The sequence below is a fragment of the Mustela nivalis genome (genome assembly GCF_964662115.1).
Source record: "Mustela nivalis genome assembly, chromosome: 6".
Classification (NCBI taxonomy): domain Eukaryota; kingdom Metazoa; phylum Chordata; class Mammalia; order Carnivora; family Mustelidae; genus Mustela; species Mustela nivalis.
Window position 1 is genome coordinate 140,699,288 of NC_139025.1, and position 21,807 is coordinate 140,721,094.

The 21,807-nt window shown below is 43.7% G+C and overlaps 1 pseudogene across 1 annotated transcript; it reads right to left on the reverse strand.

Annotated features, from left to right (window-relative positions):
- Positions 1 to 7,763: 7,763 nt before the first annotated feature.
- Positions 7,764 to 18,607, reverse strand: LOC309866671 (myocyte-specific enhancer factor 2A-like; annotated as a pseudogene). The gene is made up of 4 exons: positions 18,560 to 18,607; positions 12,789 to 12,915; positions 9,121 to 9,247; positions 7,764 to 8,122 (listed from the first exon to the last, which is right to left on the reverse strand). The product of its transcript is annotated as a myocyte-specific enhancer factor 2A-like (transcript).
- Positions 18,608 to 21,807: the final 3,200 nt, after the last annotated feature.

Sequence of the window (21,807 nt, forward strand, 5' to 3'; positions counted from 1 at the left end):
TTGTCTGGTATTAGTATAACTACCCATATTCTTTTGGCTTCTGTTTGCATGGGGTAGCTTTTGCCATTCCTTTGATTTTATGTGTGTCCTTAGAGCTGAGGTGAGTCCCTGGTAGCATATAATAGGGTATTATTTTTTTTTAATCCTGGCAGTAAGTCTGCCTTTTGATTGGAGAATTTGGTCCCTTAACATTTACAGTAATTATTGGCAGGTAAGGACTTACGAATGCCACTTTATTATCTTCTGGCTGTATATATTTCCATTTTCCTTTTCCTCTTGTTGCCTCCCTATGTAAATAAGAGATTTTTGGTATCAGTATACTTTGATTCCCTTCTTATCTTATGTGTGTCTGTTGTAGTTTTTTGGTTTTGGAGTTCCCATGAGGTTTGCATAACAAATCTTATAGATATCAGTGTATTTTATGCTAATAATAATTTGATTGCATTTTTAAAAAATCTATCCTTTTCTCCCCCATTTTATATTTTTGATGACACTATTTACATTGTTAATGGTGTATCCATTAACAAACTGTCAAAGCTATACCTAGGTTTCATACCTTTGGCTTTTAATCTTTAGGTGAATCTTTACCTAGCACAATGCCATATTAACAGTGTTAAGGTATTCTAAGTCTGACTCTACACCAGTGTGTCATATATTTCTATGTTTTCAAGCTACTAATTAGTGTCCTTTTGTTTCAGCTTGAGGAAATCCTTTTAGCATTTTTTTAATTTTTTAAAAAATTCTATTTAAAGTGGGCTCATTACTATTTTATGATCCAATATAAAATAAATACTATTTATTTTAACTTGGAAAGGAGCTCAACATAGGGCTTGAACTCACAACACTGAGATCAAGGCCCAAGCTGAGATCAAGTCAAACACTTAATCGACTAAGCCACCCAGGCACCGCCCACTTTTAGCATTTCTTGTGTAGTTTAGTGGCAAAAGTTTAGCAGCTTTTATTAGGGGAAGATTTTATTATTTATTTTTATATGTGTATTATTATTATTGTATGTTTATTGTTATTTAGCATTTCTTATAATGTAGTTTACTGGCAAGAGTTTAGCAGGTTTTGTTTTTTAGGGAAAAATTTTATTATTTCACTTTCATTTCTGATGGACAGCTTTGCTGGGTAAAGTATTTTGGCTGGCAGTTTTTCTCTCAGCACTTTGAATTTATCATCCCACTCTCTCTTTGCCTGTAAGTTGTCGGATGAGAAATCCTCTAAGAGCCTTATGGGGGTTTCCTTGTGTGAGAGAATTTTTTTTTCTCTTCTAGCTTTTAAAATTCTGTCTTTGATTTTTAGACCATTTCATTATTATATATCTTGGAGAACATTTTGGGTTGAAGGTTTATGGTGACCAAGCTTCATGAACTTGGATATCTAGTTCTCTTCCCATGTCTGAGAAATTCCCAGTCATTATTTCTTTAAATAAGCTATTCATTCCTTTCTCCCTCTCTTCTGGGACTTTAGTAATATGTACATTGTTTCTTTTGATTGTGCCTTTTTATTATTTTTTCTAATTGTTTAAATTCAACTGATCTGCCTTCTTGCTCACTGCCTCTCTCTTCTGTTCAACTACACTGTTGAAACTATTGAATTCTTCGGTTCATTGTATTCTTCAGCCCCCAAATTCGGTTCTTTTCTCTTTGTTTAGCTGCTTTTTTTGTTCTTGTATGGTTTCCCTCATACTGTTGAATCAGTTATGTTTTCTCTTATAGCTCTGTGCATTTGTACTACAATTATTTTGAATCCTGTGATGGGCAATACCTGCATCTCTGTTTCTTTGGGTCCCGTTACTGGACTCCCCTTTGGTAGAGACATGTTTCCCTCATGTCTTCCAGACTTTATGGATTGCTTTTGGTTAGAGAAGACTTTCACTTGCATATGGGGGAGCGCGGATCGCCTTGTGACCAGGTCTAGTGGTGCGGGGCAACAGGTGCAGGAGTGTTCAGTAACAGTAGGTTCAGTTGGGGCATGATGGCTCTTTGGCTCAAGCCACTGGGGTCCACACTGTTGGTAACAGTGTTCTTGGTGATCACTGCAGGTGTCTGCAGCACCTGTAAGGGCTATTGGGCTTCTCAGCCTCTAGAACCAGTTAGTAGCTAGGGACCAGAGCAGGCAGCATTAGTGGCTAGGGCCAGTGGTATTCACACTCGACTGTGAGTGGCCAGATATAGGCCCCTTGGTAGAGGCAGAGGTCACTTGCTGATAAAGTTGTCGTGATGGGGTCAGGGCAGGTAGCAAGGGCTAGGGCCAACTGGGGGCTCCCTGGCATTGGCAGAGGACCCGAGTGTCTGTGTGCTGCCCTAGAACTTGACCCTCTACCCCTGGGTGTGCATATTGCAGTGGAGGTCGGAGACAGGTGTTAGGCTGCAGAAAAGGAGGTGGAGGGCATGTAGGCCCTTGGCCAGAGGGACTCATTCTAGCTGCAAGTGGGCATGGTGGTGCTGGCCAGTAACGGAAGGCAGGGCTCCCCGGTAGCTGTGCTGGGGGCATGCACACTGGAGGAGCTAGTTACAGGTGGCCGTGCTGATGCTGGCCTGCACCGGAAGGCGGGCTTAGTAGTCCTGGAAGAGCGTCAGCTTCCTGGTTCTGATAGTGGAATGACAGTTATGTCAATGTTAACTGTCGGGAAGGTGGGTGCAGGATATATGGAAACGATGATTTCTGCAGCTTTTATGTAAGTTAGAAGTAAGTTCAAAGTAAAGTTTAAAAAAAGCTTAAAAGGGGGAGTGGGGCGGGGTGGGAGGGTAGTTTACAGTGAAACCAATTAGTACAACTGTGATTTTGATTTTCTTCCCCAGCTGCCTTCAGCTGCTTTGGTAGAGAGTGAGCAGGCAGATGATGTCAGGAAGTGACTGAAGTCTAAGCATTCTCTAAAGCTGCGTGAGCTCGTGTCAGTCTGGGTCGTCTGGAAGCAGAAGCAGATGGGAGTTGGGAGTGCAGATGATTCCTTGCAGGAGGGAAGGGACGTAGCCCAGCTGTGTGCAGTCATTGGCTGGGGGCTGGCTGAGAAGAGCGTGTCCTGTGACAGCTGGAGCCCAGGGCTCACCTCTCCCACACTGGGCTCAGCGGTGTCTGCGGTGTGATGGCGCGAGTCCACGGGCCCCTGAGGAGCCCCTCTCCTTAATGTTCCAGGCACCTCTCCGGAACCCCCTTTCTGTGGAGGACAGGAAAACACAACCGGTTTCCTGGGTCCCATGCCTAGGTGGTGCTTTGACCCCTGCTGAGCGACTGGCGGGGCACATGAGAGCAGGCCGGGGCCACCGGGCTGGCGGAGAGTTCCAAACGAAAACTCCTCTTCGAGGCAGGTGCCAGGCAGCATCAGCTTAAAAGCAGGCTCCAGGCTAGCGGAGGGCGCCCCGTGGCAGCGAGCCTGGAAATCGCGATGAATTGATTTTAAGCAGCTGCAGCTGTGATCAGACTATTTTTAGCCACGGGACTCAAGCAGCTTTCAAAACCTGCTAATAGGAGCCTCACTGGAGCCAGCGAGTAAAACCAGCACAAAAATTTAGCTTTTAATCTAACTGACCGCAAGAATGTGCTCCGTTACGAGCTGGCTTAAAAGGCAAATCCAAGGAAGAGAGCGCTTGCCACTGCCAAGTTTAAGGTAAGTTTTCACACCTGTCATTTTTGAAACTAACTCATTCAGTAAATCTGTCCTCTGCTGCGGCTCGCTCAGTATTGGGTGTGCATTTTGGGTAGACCGAGTCGCTATCCTCAGAGCCTGTTTAGCAGTAACTCGCCCTCTCCCCCCGCCGGTATATCCTGCGGGCAGTGAGGCAGCGCCTGCGAGGGCCGGCCCCATCCACGCCGGCTGCAGTGACGGGCCAGGCTGGCCGAGCTGGGCCCCGGATCGCCCCTGCCTCCTGCAGGGACCCGGGCAGCCCAGGAAGGGAAGCCTCAGGAGCAGCTGTGGGCGAGGCTGGTGAGCTGTGGCCGCAGCTTCCTTGACCAAGCCTCAAAGTAGGTAAAGGGGATCTCGGGCAGGAAGAGGCCTGTGAGGGGAAGGGACAGGAGAAGCATCTGGGGGCGGGGCCAGCGGACGACTGGCGGCAAACATGACAGAGTCTGGAGTACACAGGAAAAGCCAGTCCGTCTTTACTGTAGTGAGTGCAGGATACAAATAGTTTACAACAACCTCTAGCATTTTCTTAACCATTTGATAAAAAGTTCACTATAATATTTATTGTATAATGAAGAAAGAACAACACATTCAGGGAAAAATTGAGATTAACTTATTTTTCTTAAAAGGTTCATCTCAAGGATGGCAACAAAGTCCAGCTTGTGCCGCCAAACGGTTTTACATGATCAAACCGTGTACAGCTTCTTGTGTGAACTGTTGACTACAAACATTTACCAAATACATAAATCTCTTTTTAAAAAAGCCATTTTAAATATAGCAAAGCAGTGTCTTCTTGCACAGCAAAGTGAAGAAAGTTTCTACAGAGAAATAAAAGTTTTACATTTGTAAAATCTTTTTCACATTCTAATCATCTAGCTTCTTATGATCCAATGCCAGGAGTTTTCCGCTTCCTTATTTACTATGTATTTCTTGTGTGCATGATGGTTAATAAAGAAAATAGGTTAATGCTTTATTAGTTGTCCTTACAGTTAAACGAAATGGTAAAACATATATTGTTCTTTTCGAACAAACCCCTGATTTAGTCTCTAACACAATGGACATAATTAGGGCTCAAAAGATGGAGTTTTGATTGGGACCATCTGCAGACATACAATGGTGACTCTCACTCAATGCAGGACGGTTCACGCACTGAGGGAAGGACAGCTGTTGGAAACCGTACTTGAGCCAGTGTGATGGCCTCTAACTTTTTTTTTTTTTTTGTCTTTTATTAATAAAATACTTCATCTGAAGGATAAAATTTTTTGGTGATGGTGTGATACAAAACACACGAGTCTAAAACGGTAAGAAAAGTCAGTTCTAAAGAAACACCATTCGTGTCTTCCCCACTCTGAGTTGGTTTCCACCAGGAGATGTGCATGTGTATGTGGTATTTGTATATGGAGTCTGGATGAGGGTGTCTGATAAGTCCACACGCTCCAGGTCACACTGGGCAGACAGGAAAAGGGTTAACAGTCAAATATTCACTTTCTGAAAACGGAATACATTGTTACTTGGTCAGTATAATTGAAATACAAACTCCGAGCCTCGTGTAATAGTATTTTAGAAAACAGTAGTTGTACTGATTATAAACCTGCATAGAAAGAAAGACTATTGAGATACAGTCAGAAAAGCCATCTCATAAGGCACACAAGAAAATAGACAGTAAATGCGAATGTGGTAACTCCTATTCCAATGTACAGCAGAAGTTCATGAACGTGCATGAAGAGTAAGGGAAGAATCACTTAACACTTTCAAAGCTATAAATGGTTTACAAAGTGGTAAGGATTATCTTGGAAATTCAGTGTCGGGAGACTGTCTTGTCTCAATCAGGTGTGACCTTACAAAGAAACGTCCCGGTATGCAGTTCAGTAAAGTAAGTACGTTTGAAAGAGAAACTAATCCTTTCTGAACAAGAGCCCAAGGGCCATCCTGCTGAGAGGAGACAGCATGTCACCGTCCCTTTTTTTGGCCTCTCAAAATTTACTACCCGAACTGTTACTAAAACCGAATTCCATTTTGTAGCTGTGAACACCACAGGTTTCCCCTGTAACTAATACCTATGTGTCAGTCAGGAAGTCTGGCTGATGATTTGTCACAAATAGCATATGAGGAAAATGTCAGAAGCAAGGCAATTTAGGGGGAAAAGCAAAACCTAAGTAAAAAATTGTAGGTAGCTGCTCAACATTAAGTTTAAAATACAAAATAGCAGCAGTTTTTAAACCCTTATTTTGAGTTTCTCAGGAAAGGGAGTATTTAAAAATCTACGATGAAAGATATACAGGACTTTGAATTTTGTTTGTGGCACAAGCCCAGGAAACGGACGAACCTGCCCTTCAGCCCCGCTGTCTCTGTAAGAGGGAGGCCACGCTCAGAGGTGGAGCAGGGTGCAGAACGGGTTTCAGGAGGACGGCGCGCCATGCCAGCCAGCGGTGTGCCCGTGAGAGAATTTCTCCCCACACCGAAGTGCCATTTCGATGCACAGAGAGCTCAGAATGGTAGTATTTTGTAACCAGCTGCATCATTCTATTTTAGAGGGGCCAGGAAGAAAGATCCCTTTCCCCACAAGTATTTTTCCCTAATCATTTACCACTTATAAAACCTTTGTGCTCGTCTACTATTTTGCCATGTTCTCTAATATTAAATTAAGTCAGCTTTTTCTACTATATTTTTTCCTCACAAAAGGCAAGTTTTAAATAATGCCTTAAATCTGTTACAACACATTTTATATTTATGCAAGATGAACTTAACACCAGTTTTTTTTGCCACTTTGCTATTTATGTACACATATAAAATATATTATGGTATTCAACCCATACAGCACAAAGATTACAACGTAACATCACACATTCACCACGAGTGAGAGGAGAAACCCCTTTATATAATCTTCTGAAAAGACTGGGCTAATAATTAAAATCCAAAGTACAGTATATTTAACAAAATAGTAAATATTAAACAGTGAATACTCTACTTAGTAAGGATCTCACCTTTTCCCCCCAAATTGGCGGCAATCCACAAAAATATACTTTTTAATCTGGTGACCATATAATACATAGGTACTTACATCAAAGGTGATAATATATTTAAGATGCTATATACACAAAAGAGTTTGGCTCAACTTTTAATTTACATATAGAATAATAAGTGTTCATGGCTTTTTTTTCCCAAGGTTCTGCTTGCAAGATATTTTTGTTTTTTTCCCCTCTTAAAATAAATCTAAAAAGTTAAAACAAGATAAAGCTATTCTCTTAAAAAAAAAGTTACAACATACAGCTTTGGCTTATATAAATAATTCATAGCAGAATGTGTTCAAAAGTAGTGAATATAATTTTATATATAGTCATCAATTCATAAGGGTGTTTTCTTTCATATAAAATATACATGAGCTAAAATCAGTTTCTTTAAAATATGAATGTAAAAAGAAACTTCTGGCATAGTCCAATTATAGCTTAATATATTAATTTATTTTGTTAATGCTCTATATTTCTAGGCTAGTATTTTCAGAATATCTCATGTGTGTTTTCTACTCTCTCTCTTTTTTATTAGCTAAAGATCACTTCTTTGACCCAATACATTTTTTGCACGTGCAATACAGTTATGTGTGGGGCTTTTTTGTTTTGTTTTAAAATATCAACAGCCCTTCCCATGCACCCCTCTGCAACAGAGACCCATGCCAGGCTGGGTAATATAAATGACATTTTATGTACAGTATTGCTTTCTTGGTTCCTGCTTTTCTACTGCTCTGTTCTACAAAGCATTTTTCTTAAGTAACTACAGTCACTGCACAGTTAAATAAAACAAGTAGGGGCCCTCTAGGTTTCCGCAAGCTAGTGTGGGAGAATTATATATGGGTACACGTTTCTCTGCAAAAACTGGTTATCTTATGAAACAAGTAGTCCAAGGAAGTGCCAGACTAGAATCTGCCTACAGGGCGCTTTGTTTGCCACGGGACATACATCTGTAGATCTACGAGGCAGGTAAGTGCCCGATTCTGTATGTAACACACCCACACACACACACACACACACACTTCCACCCACACATATAAATATAGTTAACTCATGTCCTTATTTACCTATGTAGATATGTAGGGCAGTTCGCTGCGGGATCACGAAGTAGGAATACCAGCCCAGGAGCCTTAGGTCACCCATGTGTCCATCCTCATTCGCTTGACGGAAGGGCTTTCTCTGTCCTCCGTGGTGGGGGGTCGGCCAAGCACAATTGGAGAATGGAAGTCGCCCCATGGATCCTCCCGGTCACTCCCATCATAGGAGCTGCTCGAGCTGCTCAGACTGTCCACAGGGGAGCGCCCCATTTCCTGCCAGGGCTGGGGGGGTTGGGGGGGTCTGTGGTGGCGGCCGCTGCAGCGGTGGCTGCTGCTGGAAGCCTGATGGGGTCATTCGATCCCGGGGAGGTGAAATTGGTTCTGACTTAATGTTGGTGTTTTGGTTGGTATTAATGGATAAATTTGAACCCTGAGATAACTGCCCTCCAGCACTGAAGGAAAGACAAGATGTTAGAGGGTTGGTGAGTGCATCTGTGTGACCGGAGTGATACTGCAGCCTCCACCCAACAGAGCCTGTCCAAATGCCCAGACTGGTTTTAATGACCTCTCCATGGGAGGAAAACAAAATCGGGTGGCTAGTTCTCCTGCCCAAGCCCTTGGTCCTTCTGCAGATGAAGGAGCCGAAACTGTGTGTCCGCTGCTGTGCGTGGACCAGAACGGGAGAGGAAGCCTTTGGCTTCCCCTCTGCTCCAGCCCTGGGAGAGGCACCGCTCACTGCTCGCACAGTACCTGCAAGGCCGTCACCTGACCCCGTCTTCCAGGGGAGGGCACCGCCTCAGACAGGCCACTCAGAGTAGCGGAGCGTGCGTACAGGCTTCTCCCCCGGAGCTGAGCGACCTTTTCAGCTCATGGGGTGTTCATTTAGGATGAACAGACCCCCAAGGGCCAACGGGTGAAGAAATGCAAGGAAATCCACCTTGGCTTTCTCCACGGACAGGACGGGAGGAACAGTAGGGGGTGGGCGTCTTGTGTGTGGAGCCAGCTAGCTACTGGGTTTCATGTGGATGATCCCAGCCCACTGCCCACACCATCCCTCACCGAGAAGAGTTCAACGCAGAGAACATTCATTCTGGGCAGAGTGAGGGGACAGGCGTGAGAAAAGCTTACGGTGGGGCCCAGGGGTATCCAAAAGTCCTAGTAGCAGGGAGAATGTGGGGGCCACCTGTGCCTCAGTACCCCTTGGTCACCATCTCCAGAGAAGAGAAGCCTTGCCTCCCAAATCTCTTCAGGGAACGCCTAGTTTGAGCAGGACCCAAGCTATTATCCAGAAGCACGTAAAGGAAATATTTTCTCCAAACACTTGTACCACATAAAGAAGTCGTCCTAGGACCGTCACGTGACAGTCAACAGCACCAAAGACTGTAACTGATAGAAAAATAAAGTGCAAGGGCCGGGAGGAGAGATTCGGAGACAATTTCCCGTTACTCACACCAGAAAGCAGAGGGTGGCTTGTCCTAAATGGTGCTGCTGCCAGGCCAACATCTGTCCCAGAGACAGCATGCCCGGGGAGTTGAAGCCCTGCAGGGCCGACAGGTCTGGGCTAGTCAGTGAGTAATCTAGAACAAAGAGAGAAGTATCACTCATGTGAGAGAGAGAAGGCCCAAGCACAAGCCGGTTACCCCAGCTGCGAGAAGCCAGGTACTTCCTAACTAAAACACACACGTCTAAACCGACAACAGTTTTTCTTTCGGCAGGTCCTAGCTGCATTTGCTTGTCTGGGATGATCTCGATAAAGTCAGCGTCAACTCTGTGCTACGTGTTTACAGTCTCCTGTCTCACAAAAGGTTGAGATCCTTTCTCCAGACTTGTAAATAGAAATAATGGCAGGGCCATTGCTAAGGGACGTGCGCACGCAGCGGTCGCCTGACTCGTGCGCACCGCTACCTCCTGGGAAAAGCAGCGACAGACCGGATGGAGCCTAGAGCAGCAGCTCTTCTCTTCCCGAGAAGAGGGGAGCAGGAAGGACACAGCAGCCCTCCTCGTGTGGGGCCAGCTCGGTGGCCAAGTGAAGGACGCCGGCACACAGCTGGTGAGCAGCGGTCGCTCGCGGCCGGGGCTGTCTGAGATCGCTGACTGCGCGCAACACAGCTTCAAGTTCATGAAAAACTTACGTGTGACAAGAGTGTAACAGAGAATGTGGCTCATTTCCTCAGAAAGGCTCAGTCATAATCACTCTGGCCAAGACCCAGGACATTAGGTATCGTTCACACGTCGAGCTATTTCAGTTCTTCATTAACACTTGTTTTCTCCATTTACTTTCAAAGAGAGGTGGCAAAAACCCTTCTACTTTTAACTGTTTTTTCCCGTCTCAAGGGAGGTATTTAAGGAAGCCCATCTTCCTAGTGCATTAACATTCATAAAAAAAAGGGACTCAGAGGAAAGAACGTAGCTGCTGCTTGGGATCCTGCCGGCCTCCACACTCTGCTCCCGCCATGCTCTCTGACCGCCTCAGCCACTCCCCGCCGAGGTGCGCAGGGGTCCCGCATGCACACCGGTGCCCCCTGCAGCCCCCAGCTCTCGACCTCTAGGTCCACCCAGCTACCTCCTTGGTATCTTCATTTGGATGTCTCTCCAAACCCCTCAAATCTGACACCTGACTGGAATCGTCTCCTCCAAATCTGCTCCTTATCTTAATAAATGGCACCGATATTCACCTCGGTCGTGCCAGAGACCTGTGGGTGTTCTTGATACTTCTCTCCGACTTCCAGCGCCAACCACCAAGGCCCGTCAGTTCTCTGTGTTGTCTCTCAAACCTGCCTGTTTCACCAGCTTTCCTGCCACCGCTCTCCTCTAAGCCATCAGGATCCACTACCTGGGCCACCATGCGAGCCTCCGGACAGTCTCCTAGCATGCAGCCTTGCCCCAGGAACACTAGCCAAAGTGATCTTAAAGTAACAAATGGGCTCACGATACCTCTCTGCCTACGACTTTCTGGCTTCCCTGTGCTCTCAACATCCAAAATCTTCAACATGGCCTAGAAATTGTGACGTACCTCTACAGTTTCCACCCTTCACACCCTGCGCCATCCCGATCCCGCCGTGCTCCCTTCTCCCCAGAACAATCTCCCTGCCCCGCCCCGCTGAGTCAAGGGTGCCCCTCTAGCGAGGCTTCTCGTAGCTCTTAACACGACTGTGGTACCTGATTCTCACAGCGGTCTGTCCCAAGTTCCGCTGTGAACCGTACACTCCCGCTTGCCCAGCCCCACAGCTGCCACCCAGCGAGTGTTCAGCAGGCGTGTGCTGAATGGACACACGAGCAGGGCTGTGGAGGGACCTTATGAGGGGCATGACAAGACGAAGCACCGGGGCTTTTCCACATAAAAACTTGCACTTTTGGAAATGTTGATCCCACCTTCATCCCTTTCCTGATCATTTGGCACGAGTCTGACTCTGCACAGAATGGCAGCTGCCAAACTACAGAAAGATGAAGGTGGAGGTGTTTAAAAAGGGCAACGAGACAGAGTAAAAATAATGTTTTTTAAGATTAAGCTGCACACATGCTCTGAAAATGAGCACAGAGACTGAGTCACAGTTAAAAGAAGGAATGAGACTGAGGCCAAGTGATTGATGGCTTTGAGAGAATCAGACTCTGTTTTTATGTTTTGGTAATTCCTTCTGGATTTTTAAAAAAGAACTTCATGCTAATCCAACAACATTTCTTAAGCACGCAGAGTGGCACAGGGACATATCCTGGAAAACCCGTCATGAAAGCTCAAGAAACTGCTCTCGCTCCGAACCAGTTCAAGTGCCACCTTCCCCGCTGGAGTGCCTCTGAACCTTTCAGGTCGTGCTTTCCCCCCTCTTTCCTCATATTCTCAGGTCTCAGAGCACAAACTACTAACCTCAGCCGCTTTGACCTCAGCTCCGGCCTGTATCCCGAGCTGGCACGAACCTGGGACAAAAGCTCTGCCCCTGGCATATGGGCGCGCCTACAGCTGGCGATCACCGCCAGGACACAGAATTTCTATGAACGTGTTATCTCTCGCTTCACTCTAAATTTGCACTTAATAGGTTTGGGCATTTTTTTCATATTGATTGTTAGAAAAGTTAGTGGACATTCTCCTAAGAGGCTTTCTTTTTTCAAGAAAACCTTTTAAAATTCTGTTTTAAATGAACTACACAGCAAGTGACAAGCAAATGTATCAATGGCCACAGGGAGCGTCAGACAGCAGTGTGAAAGCACCGTGCTAAAGCATTTACTCTGAAGGCTAAAATTAGATGGTTTTTATTACAGTCTGCTTATAAGAATCCTGAAAGGATGAATACCCTGCACCGCAGTCTGAAAGCTGACAAGGTATCGCTTAACTATTTCCTTCTTTCCTTCTCCCTTTGAAGCATCAGGTGTTTGGCTCAGTGGGTAAGAAGGCGAAACCACACCCGCCAACCTTCTGCCTCTCCCCAGAACGGCTGATCTGGAAGACACCTGCCACGTGCCGGGCCTCTGTGGACAGCCTGCGTGGCCCACGGCACCTCTCCGGTCACTCAGCAGTGCTGACTTTGCCTTACAGACCCCCGTAATAGGTGTTTTAAGATGAAACGTCTAAGTAAACATAAATGAGTGAGAAGCTCCTCTCAGAAGGGAGGAATGACTGACTGGCTCTGAGGAGAAACAAGAAATGTCCTGGTTTTGCTCCTGAGGCACAAGGGACAGAAACTAAAAAAGGTAGGTACACAGAGGAATACACCAGCTGCCCGGCGCAGCCACGCACGTGTCCCCTTCCGGAGTCCCGAGTCCAGGCGGAGGCCGTGCTCCCCCCAGCAGGTCAACACCTGCCAGCCTGGAGGACTGCAGTGAGACGCACCAGAGAAAATGCCAAGCGGCGCTCTCGTCCTGTCTGGTCACAGATTCTGGGAACAGCTCTCTGTTTCTTTGTCAGGGTAAGTAAAAGCGGACACTGGGAAATCATTCCACAATGTATTTTTTTGTACGTTTTTCAAAGCTAACCTTTGTCTTTTAATATGCCCAAATGTGACTCTAAAGAACTGGAGATAATTGATTTCAATCAATATACTTGTAAAAAAAAGAAAATCACAAAAGCACATGGTGATCACCAAACAAAGAAGTACGAGCCACAGAAGGCAAGAGAGCAGGCTTAACCAGGGTTGTAGGCGGTCGGCATGGCTGAGTACATGAGTCCCTGCAGAGGCAAGCTCAGGGTGGTCACAGACACGACTGGGGTAGCTAGAGGCTGAGTGGTGTGAGAACTGCTTATCCTTTGGGTATTCTGTGAGAGAGTAGAAAAAAGGGTCATTATTTGAGTATTTATATTCAGCCTTAGTATTTAAAAAATAACATTCAATTTAAAAGTGACATTTTTCACAGTTTTATGATGTGAACGTCAAAACCTTAGAAATACTAATGTGAACTAAATATTTAATTTCAAGGGACATAGTTTTACATTAATTATTTATTTTCCCTTGTCTTTCATAGTGTTTATTGGTGGCAAGGATATATCCTTAAAACAGAAACCTGCACTCTGGGTGAGAATGCTTTGATGTGTTACCATAAATGAGGACTTGCTGGCACTAAAATACCGCCAGGCTGCCCCAAATCAAACATCTAGGTTTTCGAGCTGAGGAGAGCCAAAAGTCTTTTCTATCCTGAGAGTGTAAGTAAGTTTAGAGATCGAAACCACTTGCACCGGCAGCATTCCCATGTTAGCGTGCTGTGAGGTCCTGGCTTCCTATAGTACAGTTTGCTTCCAGTTTTCTTGCCCTGTGCTCCTACAGTTGCTACACCCACACCCCCCCACCCCGTGCCCCCCACACCCCCGGTGCCCCACGCCCATACAAGCTCAGCCTCCCCTACTGTCACCCCCCACCCCGTGACCTATTTCTTGGCAGCAGGTTCCAATACACATCCCTGCTCAGGCTCCCGACACTTCTGAAAGGAGAGGCTTTGCGTAGAGAGCTTGTAACTAGCACACTTCTCATGAGACGGCGAATGGGGCAACACTAAATGCTCGCTGACCGACTCCATCTACACCGTATCCTATCTGTACCGGGAGTCAAAAAACCCAACTACTGAATAATCAAGTCAGCCTGACATGGCCACTCTACATTTCAGGGGTGACAGCACTTTCTCACGACAGGGGCTTCCGAGAATGCTCCAAAAGCAGGATCAGATAAAGAGAACAGACTCCATGATCCATGGGTTCAGCACCCAAGAAGGCCAAAGCACAACTAGCCCAGGGCTTTTAATATAGAGACATCACCTACGTTTTTCTCCCCAATTCCCGACTCCCTAAGCTTGGGGAGGGGGGAATCATTTCACTTTTCTGAACCTCTCTGTTTGCACAGTAGGGAAGACAGTGATCTTTGTGCTGCCGGCCTTGGGCACTACTGGGAAGCTCTAATGAGCCAAGAGTTGGGAAGTGCTCTGGTGACTGGAGTACCACCCAGATGTAAGACAGTATCCTTAAATGACTCTCCTGAGAAACCCTCTGGCCCACATTTCTATGTCACTTCAGATCCACAGGTAAGACCCCTGGAGCTACCACAAAGCGAGGTTGTTTAGAACAGCAAGGCGTCTCAAGGCATCTCAGCAGCCCGGCTCTCACCATGAGAGTCTTTCTTCACCTTGTGGTTTTCAAAGATTTAGAAATTTACCTTTGAGATTCTGTAACTGGGGAGTGAACTTTAAGTGGGTGGAAGTCAGTGTATGGTAAGTGGGAACACATGTTCATCTCAGCATCAAGTTAATAATTTTAATGAGTTTTTGAGGTAGAGATATACTTTGGACTTAATCTGGAAACTCAGAGTCAGACAGTAGGCAAAAGAACACAGCATGACCCAGTTTGGCCTAACTCTATCCATGCCAGGGCTTCAACTCCATGGCAATCTCCGGGCATGACCTCAAGAAGAGGTGGTGTGTATGTGTGTGTGTGTGTGTAACAGTGAATGCCAATATATCGGCAGGATGCATCAAAGCTCCGAATCTCCAAGGCATTGATTTTTCTGAGTAAGAGACTTGTGGGACCACTAGAGGGCAACATACTGCTACAGAATTGAAAGGAAACACTTGTGACAACTAACTTCTTAAGGGTAAACAGTCGAAGACAAATCATTTCATCTTTAATTATAAACTTCCATTTTCTAATTATTACCATATTACTAAATAAAGTATTTCCCCAGAAGAAAGTCTAAATCTGCACATGATATAATCCAACACCACAGTTGATGGCACACTAGTATATTTTAGTTTACTGAATACAAAACCATATCTCAAACTGTGAGTGATCACGAAGTTAAAGAATGATCTCTTAGTTTAAGGACAGAACACAGACAACCTAATCTAACAAGACAGAAACTGTGCAAAACACACCAGCATGCGTATATATGTAATAATAAAATATAAATAAAACCAATAGATGCCTTCCCCCCATCCTCTCATGCAATCTGAACCCTTGTCCATGCTACAAACTAAACATTTTCAAGTTTTTCTCCCTTAAGGTCACTAATTCGCAACTGACAGAATTTATATGATTTCTGTGAATTTTGGGTTTTATTTCCCAAAGAAGAGATAAAAGTTATTTTTAGTCAAATTTATTTTCTAGAAGAGAAGCCAATAGAAATCATTTATTTTAGAAAAAAGAAATCATTTATTTTAGAAAAACTTTTAACAACAGAGTATGTCCTGATAGAAAAAGGTAAATTTGTATATATTAAATTACAGACATTCCTTTTAGCAAACAGGGAACCCCCCTTATGGTTCAGATCATCTCATGCAGTATGAAATAATTCCAAGTCTGAAAAAAGTGACCTCACCAAAAATGATGTAATCTTTTTGAAAGAAAGAGAAATAACACAAGACCATGTGTTACAATCTGAGGAACTTTGAGGGTGAAGTCATTTTCTAAAAATATGTTAATAATTTGGGGAACTATATAAGGTATTTTATATCCTTCCTTAAAAAAAATCTTTAGCAAGTGTCTTGTGATCATTGACAGCTATTGTTTTTAAAGGCTCTGTTCCAATGTTCCCTCCAACAAACAAAATGGGTCAAGATATACAACTATAAGCAGAAAAACGGGATGGACTCAGTAGTACTAGATTGGTTCCGTTATTAAAAGTGCTTGGACAGTGTTTAATAACAGCAAGAAAAACTGTGTAACAAAGGGAACACTGGTTAGATATAAACACTTAAGAGAATTCGTACTTTCCAGATCTTTTGCAACTCCCTTCAAGCAGAAACGCACACTCACCAATTGGAGTCACCAACTCCAATTCTTCTTCCTCCGACTGCACTCAGCACATGAGAGGGATACGAGAGTTACTAAGACTGTTGATACTCAAAAATAAAATATTTCCTTAGAAAAACACGTTATTCGGACACTAGCAGTTGCTTTGAACTCTAAAGAGATGATTAAATATAAGCAGTGAATACAAATATAAATTATTTATCGTATCTCCACTAGTAGCTGCTTTCAGAAGAAAGATTCTTCGGATTCTTGCAGGCCAGGCTTTAAAGCTGCCCCCGCTCCCTGGCTTCGTCCACTCCTGTGTCGGCCTCACCCACATACCGCCGGGCTACCGCCACTGTGTTTAAACAGAGTTCCTCATCATGACACCGGTTTATACTTGAAACCCTGAGAGTACTTCGTCCTCGCATCCCTAGCCCACCTGGTCACACACGTCCATTATTTATCTCCTAGATGTGTGCTTTTCGGTCAGCAGGAATTATTTTGTTTTCTAATTTCCCACCGCAGCTAGCATAGTGTTACAAAACAAGAAGAACTCCAACAGTAGTTCATAACAGTCTTGGATAACACGGATTTGGATGCAAATACAGCTTTCGTGTGTATAATTTCGCTGCGGAAAAACAGTAACATGTATGAAGCTAATGAGACTGGAAGAGAACTGAACTGATAAATCACGTCCAGAAAAGAGATGAAGGACACATATTTGCTCTTCTCCTAAGCATTCAGAAAATACTAACAGGCTAGAAATAATCTGCTAGCTAGTGCTTTCTTATTTTATTTGAAGGAGTCAAGTTTCTCTGTCAATCTACGGAAGTCTTTGTAAGCATCAGTGATGGAGGAGACCCGGATCCAAAAGCCAGCCAACCTGCAAACAAACGGTAACACAGGCAGGCTGGTTGCCAACTCTGAAAAACAAGCGCCCAGCCTACAGCTGCTGTCTCAAATGTGGGCGAGAGGCCCTTCAGCGGCAGAGTTACACAGATCTTCACAGGCCTCCAACCACAGGACCCGCATGTAAATATCACAGGTAAGTGCTGTGTGGTTTCCACTTGCACCTGCCAGGCCAAGGGTGTAAAATAGTTTATATGGCAAATTCTGAGTCTTCTAAGAGCTGCTTCATGATCTCTGAAAGAAAGCCCAGACAGAGATAGTTCTGACCAGCAGCTGAAGTCCTCCATGCAGGTCTGCCCTTACCTTCTGCAGTTGACTGAGCCTTAAATGAAACTTTCTGTAGCCTCTCTGAAAGACAGGGGCAGGTGTTCGACATCCTGTTCCTAAACGGTGAGCCAAATGACTACCCTGAATGCCCACATGTTTTTCTTTTCGGGGTTACCTGTTACACCTGTGTGTATCTTTAACTCGGTATCCTGCAATAATTTTACCCATAGAGAGCGGCTGTGAAGAGAGCGCACCATCACAGCACACACCCCAGCACCACCCCACCCGGGTCTGCCTCTCAAAGAAGCACGAGACAACTGTCAAACTGACAGAGGAGGGACGCCTGGTTGGCTCAGTTGGTTAAGCAGCTGTCTTCGGCTCAGGTCATGATCCCAGCGTCCTGGGATCGAGTCCCACATCGGGCTCCTTGCTCAGCAGGGAGCCTGCTTCTCCCTCTGCCTCTGCCTGCCATTCTGTCTGCCTGTGCTCGCTCTCTCCCCATCTCTCTCTCTGATAAATAAAATCTTAAAAAAAAAAAACTGACAGAGGAACCAGCAATAACTGAGGCTACAGGACTTCACCTGGATTTCACCCATCTTTCACCGATGTCCTTTTTCTACTCCAGGACTGGATGCTGCATCCCACATGCCCTTACCGGTCACATACCCTTCATCTCCTCTGGTCTGTGACCGCTCCCTCCATCTTTCCTCATTTTGCATGACCTTAAAAACTGCAGAGTAGGGGCGCCTGGGTGGCTCAGTGGGTTAAGCCGCTGCCTTTGGCTCAGGTCATGATCTCGGGGTCCTGGGATCGAGTCCCGCATCGGGCTCTCTGCTCAGCAGGGAGTCTGCTTCCCTCTCTCTCTCTCTGCCTGCCTCTCAGTCTACTTGTGATTTCTCTCTGTCAAATAAATAAATAAAATCTTTGGAAAAAAAAAAACTGCAGAGTACTGGGTGGATATCTCATGGAACGTCCCATAATTTGAGTCTTAAATTTTCTTGGATAGAGAGCATGGATTTTTGGAAGAGTACCAAAGAGGTGATCCGAACCTCTTAGCACATACCAGAAGGTATGTCAGTCCATTATTGGTGATGTTAAACTCGATTGCTGGTGAAAGTCACGTCTTCGAGCACTCCCTACTACAAAATTACTATTGTTCCCTTTGTCAGTTATTTGGGGAGAGACATTTTGAGGCTATGCAAACACCCTGTTTTTCCTTAAACTTTTGCTCACTCATTTTAGCATCCATTGACCCTGTCTGGCCATGATCTCTGTACTGTGGTAATGACAGTGATGATTTGCTATTTCTCTCATTCTTTCTACATGTAATAATTAGAACTCTTCTCTAAGGAAGAGCTGTTTCTTTCATCATTTTTATCAATAACAGACTTGGTATTTTGTATTCCTTGGGTACTAATCCAATACTATTGTTACTTATTTTGTTGCTTAACTTGTTCTAGTTTGGGCCACTGGAGCTCTTCAGAGAGGCTGATTCCTGTAAGCATTTCACCTGCACTTCCTTATCCTCTGGCACCTCCGACTCATCCTGTATTTTCATTGCCCCCACTCTATAATCAATCATTTTTCCAAGGAATCCTGATTCCTCTTATTGGAGAATGTTTAGAAACGAAGATCTGAGTACTAGGTGTGTTCAGTTATCAGGTGCCATTACCTGAAGGGTCTATCGGTAGAGCTAGGAAATATATGAGGTACACTATTCACGTGTATATACATTGATATTTCTCTATGTTAAGAAAGTAAGTTCATACTGAAACTTCCAACAATAGCCCAGAAACACAGTGTTCACTGTAGCCTTCCTTCCCCAACGCCAACCACCTTGCTTATTTGCAAGTTTTTCCCCCCCGAACAATGAAAAACCTGGCTTTATCTACAATGTATTCACTGTTTGAGTGTTGTCTAACAAATGTACCATCTTGAGCACAACGACTTCCTCATTTTTATGTTTTCTCTATCTAGAGTTAAAACCGTTTCCAAAGTTACTGAGAGCTCCTTCCCCGTCCCCTTCCAGATCATCCTGTCACAGACTTGTACTACAGCCATATTCATGTGTCACAGTCTGTATTCCATCTGCAGTTCCCCTGGAATCCTGGTTGATTTTTAACTGCATATAGTAAAACCATTCTTTCTACAGTTTTATGAGTTTTAACAGAGGCATAGACTCATATGTACACCCACCAGCACAGGATCACTGAAGAGTTCCATTGCCTCAAAAATTCACCTCACATACCCTTTGCAGTCAACTCCTCTCTCCATCCCTGGCAATTACTGATCTGTTTTGCATTTTGCATAATGAAATATAAATAGAATCAAATGCTATGTAGTCTTTTGGATCCAGCTTCTTTCACTTAGCAAAACTCATTTAAGATCATCTATACTGCTGTGAATAAGTGGCTCGTCCCTTTTTTTGCTGAGCAGTACTCTTTGGATGTACCACAGTGTGTATATCCATCCATTCTTCTGTTGGAAGGACATCTAGGTTGTTCTCAGTTTTTGGCAACTGTGAAAAATACAGATTTCTATAAGCACAGTTCTCCATTCACTTGTGTAAATTCTCTAGGAGAGGACTGTTGGGTTGTATGACAAGTATATATTTAACTTTGTAAGACGTTGTTGATCTGTTTTCCCAAGTGGTGTGTGACTTTGCTCTAAGCATGAATATACGAGAGTTCTTGTTGCTCTGCATCCTTGTCAGAACTTGGCATTTTAGAATGCTGAGTTTTTGTTTTGTTTTTAAGTAGCCCTCATCGGGCCTTGAACTCTGATATCAGCGGGTCTTGAACTCTGATATCAAAACCTGAGCTGAAATCAAGAGCTGGACACTTAACCGACTGAGCCAACCAGGCACCTGAGTAAAGCTGACACATGATGTTACATTTTTTCAGGTGTACAACACAGCAGTTCCCCAACTCCATACAGTATGCTGTGCTCACAAGTGTAGCTTTTCCATCTGTCCCCATACAATGCTATCACAGTACCACTGATTTTATTTTTTAAATCTTAGCCATCATAATAGATGTACAGTTGTATCATCATAGAAGCAGGTCCTTTATGAGTATGTGATTTGCAAACAGTTTCTTATCTGTAGGCTGTCTTTTTATTCTCTGGGTAGGTCCGTTTACAGAGTAAAACTTTTTGATAGTGAAACTATTTTGATAGCATCAATATATCAGAATTTTCTTTATGGATCATGTTTTTGGTGTATTGTTTCTTCCAAAATTTTCTTCTAAAAGTTTCAGAGTTTTGTATTTTATGCTTGAGTCTATGATGCGTTTTTAGTTAATTTTTGAATAAGGTATGATTTGTATTTTGAGGTTTTATTTTTGCATATGGATGGTGAACTGTTCCAGGAGAGTCAGTTGGACCAGCTATCCTTTCTCGGCTGAACTGATTTACTGCCTTTGTCAAAATATAACAGAATATATTTGTGTAGGTCTATTTTCTGGGCTCTCTGTTTTGTCCACTGGTGCCCACCTTTCTGCCAGTACCTCTTTCATTCTTGATATTGATAACCTGTGCCTTCTCTTTTAATTTGGTCAGCTTGGCCAGAAGTTTAGCAATCAAAAAACTAGGCTTTGCTTGATTGCTTTTTTCTATTGCTTTCGTTTTAAATTTCATTTATTTCTGAATTTTTTCTTTTGATTGCTTTGGGTTAAATATTTGCTCTTCTTTCTGGAGTTTATGAGTTTTAACAAAAGTTTATTGATTTAGTACCTTCTCTTTTCTAATACAAACATCAAATTCTGTAAGTTTCCCTCTCTCATATACATACATACACACACACATACACACATACATATTTTATAATTTTTCCTAATATTTCCTCTTTGACACAGAGATTATTTAAAAGTGTGTTAATTTCTCAATATATAAGGATTTTTCCTTTCTGTTATGATTTCATTATGATCAGAGAATAGATGATTTTAACTCTTTGATATTTGTTGAGATTTACTTTACGGCACAGGTAATGGTTTATCTTGGTGAATGTTCCAAGGGCCCTTAAGAAAAATGTTATGCTCTGCTGTTGTGAAGTGTCCCATAAAAGTCTGTTAGAGTACTGGTGAGGCTGGTTGAGTATTGCTCAGGTTGTCCAGATCCGTACAGATTTTTCTGCCTGCTTGTTCTGCCGATTACGGAGAGAAGAATGTTTAAGTTTCCAGCTACAGTTGTGGATTTTTCTATTTCACCTTTTAGTTCCATCAGTTTTTGGCTTACAAATTTTGAAGGCAGGCTGTTATGTGTGTATACATTAAAGATACTTATTTCTTGGAAAATGGACTGTGTGAAGTCCTTCTTTATTCTTGATAATATTCCTTATTGTGAAGCCCATATTGTCTGAAATTAATATTGCTACACTAGCCTTCTTGTGGTTAACATTTGCATAGTATGTTTTCTCTATCTGCTAACCTCTGCCTTTATATTTAAAGTAGGGTTTCTATAGACTGTGTATAGTATGACCTTCCTTTTTTTTAAAATTAATTAATTAATTTTTAAAATAAACATATAATGGGGGTGCCTGGGTGGCTCAGTGGGTTAAAGCCTCTGTCTTCGGCTCAGGTCATGATCTCAGCGACCTGGGATCGAGCCCCGCATCGGCTTCTCTGCTCAGCAGGGAGCCTGGTTCCTCCTCTCTCTCTGCCTGCCTCTTGGCCTACTTGTGATCTATGTCTGTCAAATAAATAAATAAAATCTTTAAAAATAAGTAAATAAATAAATACACATATGATGTATTTTTATCCC